Raw genomic sequence first — 10,324 nt, 5'->3', positions numbered from 1 at the left:
TCTCAGAATTCATGTTTGATATTAAAAAAAATTTCAAATGTTTGTTCATATTCTAACTTTTTCTATGAAGTAGGTTACCAATAAAAAGGTTATTGTTACAGCTGATATTTGCATGTTTCTGTCTCTTTAATTGAAAAGTATGCATCTTCATTGTAATAATAGTATTGTCGCCAGTCTGAGATACACCTAAAAAGTATTCTCTTTGGCTATATTAGCAATCGCAGAGGTGATTGCTGCCAAAATTGTATTTAACTCAGTCGCTGCGGGCGCACCCCATTTCGCATAATTACGCAAGAGAGCGTAGTGATCTGACGGTAATACGATACATCCCACAATGCAACTTCAATAAGAGGGAGGTGGACAGTTGTGTAAATATTGTTGAGCAGTTAAAATACCACCTATGCGATTCCCAAAAGGTACCCTCAAAGCCAATCAACATACCCCAAAGTCAACCCAGACAGCATCACTCATTTTCCCCAAACGACGAACCTCACCAATCATCCATCCAAACCCAACAGAGAACAAGACCCGCGACCCCGATAACATGGTGTGGAAATCCAAAGGTGATATCCTGGAGAAATACATTTGAAAGTTGATGTGTATCTCAGACTGGTAACAGTATGGCGGGTAAATGTAATTAGAAAACACAGCAATGTAAAGATCATGATTTTTATTTTAGTAGAAATTTACAGACAAAAGTCAGTACATAGGTAGTAACAAATAATTAAATATTACATTCACACATGATAATTAATATTGGTAGTGTTTTTTCAGTCACTGATACGTATTGAAAAAATATATAACTGTACGTGTATTAGTTTTGTATGATAATGACCGGCGATTATTCGAAAATTCAAGGTTGCCAGGCTCCAAGGGACAAGCATTAACTTCATCGGCAAGTTCTTCAAGTTCAATAAGCTTTCAAATTTGTGCATTACACAAGTTATGCCACTCTTATGGGACAGTTTGCGAAGATCTGGTACTTCCTTTGAACTAAGATTATTCACGTTTTTTGCCTCCGTGAAAAAACAACAACACCTATTAACAGTGCGCCCGCACGTGTCCAAACCTTGAAATGGTTATGCAAATGGTAGCCATTAGAAACTCGAAAGTCAGGAATGGATCAATTGTGCGCTAGGAACTGACCGGTTACTTACATGCGTGCATTTTTATCCTCGGTAATCATTCAAACTCATTATTGAAGATGCAGTGGTTGTCTGGGATATGCACAACAATGAAACATTTCAAACGATAGGTATGCATTAGTTGGGCTTCAAATTATTGTAAATTTAATCGTTACCACATTGTGTGCGAGTAAATGTGTGATTCGTATCAGAGGTTTAAAGTCATTGAGTCCTTCAGTCTGGTTCGATCTGAGGTGTGTTGTTCACAGTTATACCTTTGTTGTTCCCACATTTTGCCTGACCAATGCACACATGTGTTACTAGTAATAGTAGCAGTCTCGCTTCAGATACATATCAGCCCCTCAACGAATACTTGTTTTAAGTACATGAGGACAGCATAGCTTTCAACCTATTTGTTCCTTAGTGCTGCGAACACTACGAGCCCCGGGTTTCTCCGTACATTTGCGTAATCCCATTATTCACTCTTATCAGTCTCTGGTCTAGCGAATGCTCAGCTACAAAAACTCTGCAGTAACTCATATGACAGATTTCATCTAAACCAAAGGACGAAATAAAGAGATTCGTGCCTCTAAAGAGATCACTGTCCAGTCTTTTTAACTGTTCTTGTAGTTCGGAGGGGGACATATGGTCCAATTCATCGATTAACATTACGCCAAAAACCAAAATATCAGATTCTCAAAAATGATAAAAATTAACTTGGCCGTCATTAGCCACAGACCCGATATATACATGTCTAAAGAAGAGTTGGATTGACTAATTTGTCACGATCACCATTAATATTCAAAACAATACTTGAATGGATTTTCTTTTAGAAATTAAATTCAGTATATGTGTCTGTAAATAAGATTTTGACTACACAAAAAATGGTTTAAAAATTCCCCACTTTTTTATTAGTAGAAATTGGTATAATAATCACAATGAGTATCATACCTGTTTTTATATAATTGCATACAATTTAATTGAATATTATAATTAAAGAAACTCCTCCTATTTATGCTGTTTCCGTAGTATTATTCCGCAATAAAGTCTTGTCTTTGAAGATCGTGCTTGTGTTTTTTCAAGTCATTTCTGCAAGTACAAAGTCTGTGCAGATATTTCTGTTCAATATCAGATTTACACCGACGAAGTTCGAAATAATAAATTCTAAGATTGTATAATCAATTCTCATCATCACTTTAGTTGTCTTATGATGTGGCTAATTCTTTTATATCTCGCATTCTGTATTATTTGAGATCCATCGATAATAATCTAAATTACACAAATACATTTGGGTTTACTTGGGATGGTGTGCAAAACTTCGTCTTTTTGGCACAGGGAGTGTGGCTGGTTGATAACACGTCTGCCTGCATTGACGTGATGATTGCAGTGATTGTGAGTTCCAATCTTCTGTAATATTCGTTTGTTTGCATGTAGAATTTATAAATGCATTCCCCTAGGGTACTTGGACTTCGACCAAATTTAACCGATAATTTAGACATTCAATCAGGTATAGGAGAAACACTCATTTATCTGAACTGTGTACCAATTTTAAGAGCAGGGCCTACACAGCAGAGGTGAACTAACCTTTCATCACCCACTAGTGTATATGTCACGATTTTGAAAACGTACGCAGCATATGATGACAACAATTGTTCTAAATGTTAAGTGTCAGTAGCTTTGCGTTGACTCCGTGCAACAGCTGATAATGATGATAAATGCAGGCATACAATTCCAATTACTAATTCATTGAATAAATAACAGCCTGTGAATTGCAGAGTGGGATGTCATACTATCCAAAATTAATACCGTCTTTGTTTAAAGTCTATCTGTAAATAACATCAGGATGAGTCATTGTGGTTGCGAAGATGATGAGTTGAGACATACATGTACGTATATATTTTTATTCGGTATTTAACATTTAAGATCGAGGCCTACGAATAGAACTCTTCTCCCTAGCAGTGTACATTTTGTGACGATTATGTATATACAGTAAACTATTAAGGTAGCGGGACTATTATTTGCATACTTGTTTTCATCTTCCAGTTGTGACTAAATGACTACAAATAGACCCAGGAAAGTATATATTTTTAGAATCGCCAGACTTCAAGCTTTTCACAAGTGTATTTTGCATGCCCGTATCTGCATTCTACGACGCGTTACTCAATCAAAGGTGAAAAATTACTTTTTCTGTAAAAAAAATAATTACGCATTTATGCTGGCAATATGAAGTATTTTTTTCACTTTTCCTAGTTGTTCAATAGTCAGGTAATGTGAATGTGTCTGGTCAGTTTTATTCAAGCAACGGGTTTTAAAAAATAGTGTGCTGAATTTCAATTACTGTTTTAGTCGCATTGCCCCCAACTCAAACCACAACTCGTTGGTAAATAATCGATGAAATAGTTTGTCTGGACACATTCAAGTTTCTCTCACTGTCACCTTAAAGCTGTGAAAATTTGGTGTTAATCCGACGACAATAAGTATACGTTATTTTTTGTTAAAGACCTTGTATTTTGAAAAACATAAACTCCTAGAAAACGTCCATGAAGTAACAGCAAAGATTTTCAAGCTTGTTTATCGGCACAATCAATTTGTTTTCCGATCAAGGTCTGTTTTAACATGTGTAGGGACATCCAAATGTGTAAGGCTATTGAAAACCAAAAAAAATAAAGGAATGGGATAGCTATAATTGGATAAATTCGGCATATGAAAACACCAAAATCAATGATTTTTTTTCAGTGGCTGTGTGACCTTGTGTTTGACACATTCATATGCAAATGACTAATCTGTGAAACAAACAGGGGCGGAGACAAACCACTCAAATGTTTGGAAACACTCATTGTGTGTCAGATAGCTACTGATAACACATCCTAACATTGCTTTGTCTTGAGTTTATCTTTGAAACTTATAGGCACACAGATTAAACCTGTGTTGCTGATTTTGGAAAACACCACTGAGGCTGCCTTGCTTCCTTTCAGAAAATCTACATTTTAACCAACTTACATGATATTCTATATTATGTTGACTTTATCACATGAAAGTTTATAGTGCATTTCATCAATCAATTAATAAATAAATGTGAAAATCGTAATTTTCAACACAAATAATAGTCTCGCTACCTTAATTACCATTTTGTAAAAATAACACTCAAAACACAGAAGGTAGCAAAAATTTACAAAGTCAGAAACACTAGCACACTAGCTACTAACAGACTGATAAAACAAAACATAAATTGGGCATAAGGCTATACTAAAGAAACCTCACCAATGGCAACACTGGTTTGAACAAAAGATATCATGACAAGCCGAAGAAGGGAAGGTGAAGACCATCCCTGAGGCCAAGCAGCCCTCCAAATAGACAAGAAGCTCCCTAAATGATTGATTGACCTGAAGACCAGCACGAGTGTTTACCGGGAAAAGAGCGAAAATAAGTTAAAGCTGACACACACCGAGTAATAAAAAGGATTGACAGTATATTTTGTCATAACATATCTAGGTAGAAAGTAGTCATTGTGTTATCATTTTTTTTCCAGTACATAATGGTATTTTTTTTTATAAAATTGCAATTATATTGCGAGTGATGAATTAACTGGACTATAATGTAGTTAATAACTTTGGTTCAAATTGTTAAAATAAAAAATAAACTTTCCATTTCGACACTAGTATAATCAGAACAATTTCATCACCCTGTTTCGCGCATTGCATTGCGGGAAAAATATATGATTCGTTATATATTGTCTAAAACATGTTATACATAGAATGGCACATATACATGTAACGTCAATTGAATTATGTTCCATTGTTGTCTTCCCGCATGTTTGCAAGTCCTTTCATCATGTAGACAACCACATGTTTAGACTGGGGAAATGGGAATAAATGCATTATTAATTAATATTCTACAATATCGAAAAGTCCCGTTGTTGCTGGATTCTCCGCCATAAGCACTGGTTGCAGTTTTTCATCTTTGTATATCCATCCATGGCCTTCTGGAGGTTCTTGCATTGGTTTAAGTGCTTTCCTTCACAAAAATGATTGGCAATTTGCATAAGCCAAATGTTGTTTGAGACTAATATTCTTCGATCTTCCCATGCCTTTAGCAAAACATTGAATATCTCACACCACGTGGCGTGGTTCCAGTGTTAAATGCAACGTCATAAAGACTGTGAACGAAGGTTTCACACATATCTTCTGCAAGATCTAAAGATTACCCAAACATTACCAGTGTTGTCTGGTGACTCTATTTTTGGAGAGGAAATACCAGCAATCGGGCTTGTGACAAATTGTGAATTAGTGTGAAACTCAGGTTTTTTAAGGGAGCATAGCTAATTGCAATGAAATTTATACTTACACATAAAATAGTGTTACGCGATTAAGCAACAATGTCTCGTGTTTTTTCATTCCCTCGCCGATCAATATATTGGTTAAAATATTATCTACGCTGTGCATGTAATGTTATTGTAGAGGTTGTTTGCCAAGTCTCCAAATGTTGCAACACCGCCAAACCCAACTGTTTGTATTAGTGCCATTCCAACAATGATTTAGACAGTGACATCTGTGATACAGGAAACTTACGGCCACTATTTCTTCCGAACTCTGTCAGAAGTACACTCCTTGTTGTACAGTAGATAGTTCATATTGACTTTGTTGAAGTTGATTATTTCTTGCCTTGGCTGTAATAAATAGGCGACCAAATAGGTTACCATCATTAATTATTGTTATCATTTTCTCTCCAGCTGTCTTTCTTTTTTTCTGCTATGCCATTGTTGCCAATGTCTCAATCTTCAAACACTAGTATTGGGTCACATAACTTGCACTGTGTGGTATTCATCCTGTGTTTGGTTAATGATAAACTATGTTCCTTGCCAATGTCATGTATATCAAGTAATCAAGTATTGTGGCATAACCACTCAAGTAGCCAAGTAGATTAGCGGCAATGTATTATCATCAGAATCATCCACGATAAATGGATTTAACATCGACCCAGATATGAAAATTTGTGTTTTTGTGAACATGTAGTTCATCACTCAGTGCTGCTTCCTTGTGAATTCCCATACGGTTAGTGTCTGGATACCACACACTTCTCTCAAGGCAACATACCATATTCCTGACTTATACCAATGATCTCACCTTAGATTTTGTAATCCATATTTATAGATTGTTAGAGAGCCATATTTGAACACACACGAGCAAAATGTTGGCAGGACCCACATATTCCATGAGTACCAAGAACATATTCATGATGTATTTTGGACGATCAAAAGACAGCTGATTCATATTGATGACAATTGTCAACCCTCGTAAGCTAATAGGTCCATCCAATACATACAAATAAGGAGTCGTCTGAGCAGTAACTGAAAGATAAGAAAATGAACTACTCGTTCATTCACCTTTGATTAATTGTAAATGTAGCTCAATCATATCATTTATTACCTACGTTGATGTCATTAATACTATGAAGATATGTCACAAAATCATCCCACTAAAGTCGAAATAAAACCTCCATTGTCAACTGGTGAGCTCATACAACACGATTTTATAACTTTCCTAGTCAGAATACTTGTAGTTGTAAAACAATTATATATTTTGAACTATTATAAATTTTCAAGACGTGAGCCTTCATAATGATGACAGGTAGTTTAATGCAATATGGAATCCACCATACGTATCACCATGTCTGAATACTTTGAATACTCTGAATACACTCCATCTCCTTGAATTACAGACACGTTACTAGATTAAATATTTTTAAAGTCAAAACTTTTCATTCTTAATATAACAGTTGTAGTATATTGATTTGGATATCTAATGATCATTGAACAATAACCAATTAATGTACAGTTTGAGACAGTTGTGTATGCTACATCATTTACAGCACTCCAATAGGACACATTTTGCTTATCTAATCTCATAGATATAGGGGTTACTTCAAACATTTTAGTTAGATACGTGCACCATCTAACCAAACAATGCTCTTTCTATGTAGCAGGCATGTCAAATTGCACAGATACCAATTTTATTGCCAACAAAAATAGAAAGCATTGAAAATCAGATATATTATGTGAGACTGTTGATTTTGCAAAACACGACTTTTTTCTGAACAATCAGCAAACACTTGGCGTCTTGGTACGAAAAGAGTAGTTGCCTGCATAGTATGCATGGCATCAGTAGTTTGCTTGTATGGGTCAGAGGTTCTGGATGAGTTACAGTGTACATAGGGAAGGTTTTGTTCACAGAGGTTAGTCTTTTACAATGAAGTTTGATTATGACGACTATAACGACCATAATGCGTGATTTTAATAATTATTTGACACAAATTTGTACTTATCCCGAGGATCACATAGTAGGGATGTAATTCGATCTACCTTGAATAAAAAAGATGATAAGCTGTATATTTTATTCATATTCCTAATACGTTTAGTGTGACAGCAAAATAACCAAATCGTATATTTTAGGAGTGACATTTCAGCGAAAATAAACAGGTTTTTTGAACGCTTATACGTTTTGGATAGTGAAATACAATTAAATAATATTATCACTATTAGTAATTACAGTTTTGAAATATAAACTAGTCTTCCATTAGAGTGATAAGTATGACTTGGTCAGATATTAGTAGTAGAGTATAGAGATTGGAAATAAACTACATACAATGTTAAACAGTATCAATGTTAAGATCGTGATGTCTCTTTTGTTTCATGTTACAATCTGTTTCTACATTTTTACTACATTTTGATCGATTCATTCACCTTACAATTGTTGTCAACACGACTACAACGACGAATTTCAATCTCTATAATCGCTGCTGAATGGAAGGGAGGAAATGTAGATGTACAAACAATCTGGACATTGTTCTGACTTATTATCTCCTGATCATGTATCGTTCACCAACAGCTGATGATGACGACAAATATATGCGTCAGCTCCAATCACAAATTCAACAAATTCTGGCGGCTAAAACAGATTGAAAATATATCGTCTTAAAATAAAATTAACTGTGAATAACAGCAGTCATTGATGTATTGCTTGTCGAGAAGTCACAAATGTTTGAGTGGAACTGGCGTTACAAACATATGAATAATAATCATTTCTCACCAAATGAAATCTCGTTTTTGTACTGCCGTTTTGCGGGTAATTCTTGGGAATTCGGACAAAGAATACGAAAACGTTTCGAGAAATAATAATCGACCTAAATTACGTTAAATACATGAAGCTCAAAAATATAAACGTCAGCGTTGATTGTACATTCGACCCATAGCCCCCTGGCACTGTGACGAATTATGCAAATTCTGCTATACAAATGCCGCTTAATTATTTACTTCGATACGTTTGTATTATACATTTCTATATTATGGTTTAAATAAGTAATACAGCTAATATCAAAACTGCAGCTGATTTTTTAAAAATTTAACATCTCTTTAATTCTGAAGGGAATTCTACATGACTTAATGACCAGTTGATGCCCCTGCCTAATGCAACGTGTGAGTCGAGTTGTTGAAAGATTTTAGGACCAACTGGTCCGATTAATCTGATATCAGCACAAAAGAATGGAATCCTTTTCAGCAAAGTAATCCAACAATAATGATACAGATGTACCAAACATCCTTTTCAATATACAATAGAAATAACTGTAATCTTTATTCATAAAAAACGTATCTAAACGGAATATATACACTCAGTGTACATCACTGCAGTGTGTTAGTCGCAAATAGTTTTCGAAGCAGTATTGACGTCAGTGTTCAGCCAAGGCAAAGAGCGATGTTGCGACTTCTCGTTATACTCTCAGTGGTGGGCATGGCCCTCTCTGCGCCGAAGGAGGTAGGAAAATACGAATATGTTGTAGTATCCATATTTTGTATTCGATATTTAGAGAAAGAGAAATCAAATTTGTATTTACATGTTTATTTTGTTCGTCTTCGTGTATAACATATAAGACATTGGCGCATACAATGTATCACGATGTTAACCATCGAACAGTTTTGTATACTTCAAGTTGTATCGTCCAGCAAAACTCCTTTGAATTTTCATAACTTAACCCCCCCCATATCGTTCGCGAGTTATTATTGACTTCACTGCAGTAAAACCCGCCGTACACTGGTGTTTCTAAATATGCTCCTGGTTCCATGTTCCGATCAGAAATTGTTTTCCATCAATCAACTGATTATTCATTAAACAGTAGCAGGCAATCGTAGTCATTGCCATTTATTCCATATAACCAGATTTTTTAGACAAAGTATCCTTTTTCAATGATAGATATGACTAGAGCGAAAGTTCCTAAAAAAATAACAAAAAAAACACGCAATGTGACTAAGATCATAAAATATGACAACGCGTCAAATGGTTATTATCGAGTATGATGTATCGAATTTATTCATTTAAATAGATTCCATAGTTCCATGTCTGAAAATAATTTAATCCTCCACGCAAAACACCCCCTGAAATGAACTAAAACCGGATAGAGGCGGTTCTCTTGTGCAGTACACCGCAAACAATGTGTTCCAAAACCGACACACTGTAAAAGTGATGTATAGTTTCCAGGATTTACTATATAGTAGCGCAATCTATATTATTTTACCGGCAACAATACCTTTCAGACCAAACAATTATTATTTACAATAAACGGGCAAATATGTATGATATTTTTGTTATATATATTTTCATTTGTTTTCAGAAAGTACTTCAAAAAAGGAGTTACGGTATGTAAATATTTCAACAGAATAGTGAGTGAATTAGTGGGAGTGATGGAGTCTGTGGGTTGATGGATGCGTTGAATAATGAGCGAGTCGATAGGTAGAAGTTTGGGTGGTTGATAATTCGGTCGGGCGATCAAGCAAGGAAGCAAAGGAGCGATCCAGAGAGTGAATAAATGGGTGAGTGATAGTAATACATTGTTTTCTTTTTTCAAATAGATCCATCTATGGTAGCATTCTGGCCTTTGAATGCAGACCAAGGCATCATTGATCAAATCGGTTCAAATAACGGTCTTCCAACTGGTGTGACAGTTGATAATTACAACATGGTGATATTTGTAGTGCATACAGCTTCGCTGGTAATAAAAACTCATTCATCGAATTTCCCAACGACGGTGGCTTTGATACACAGTATTCAATAACATTGCTGGTATATGTTTACCCGACTGGTAATGCTGGTCCAATATTTAATTTTAAACGAGATGCATGGGGGAGTCATCTGTGGCAAACCGGTGCAAAT

The sequence above is a fragment of the Saccoglossus kowalevskii genome, chromosome 18, assembly GCF_978046115.1.
Source record: "Saccoglossus kowalevskii chromosome 18, keSacKowa6.1, whole genome shotgun sequence".
Classification (NCBI taxonomy): Eukaryota; Metazoa; Hemichordata; class Enteropneusta; family Harrimaniidae; genus Saccoglossus; species Saccoglossus kowalevskii.
This window is presented reverse-complemented; position numbering follows the sequence as displayed.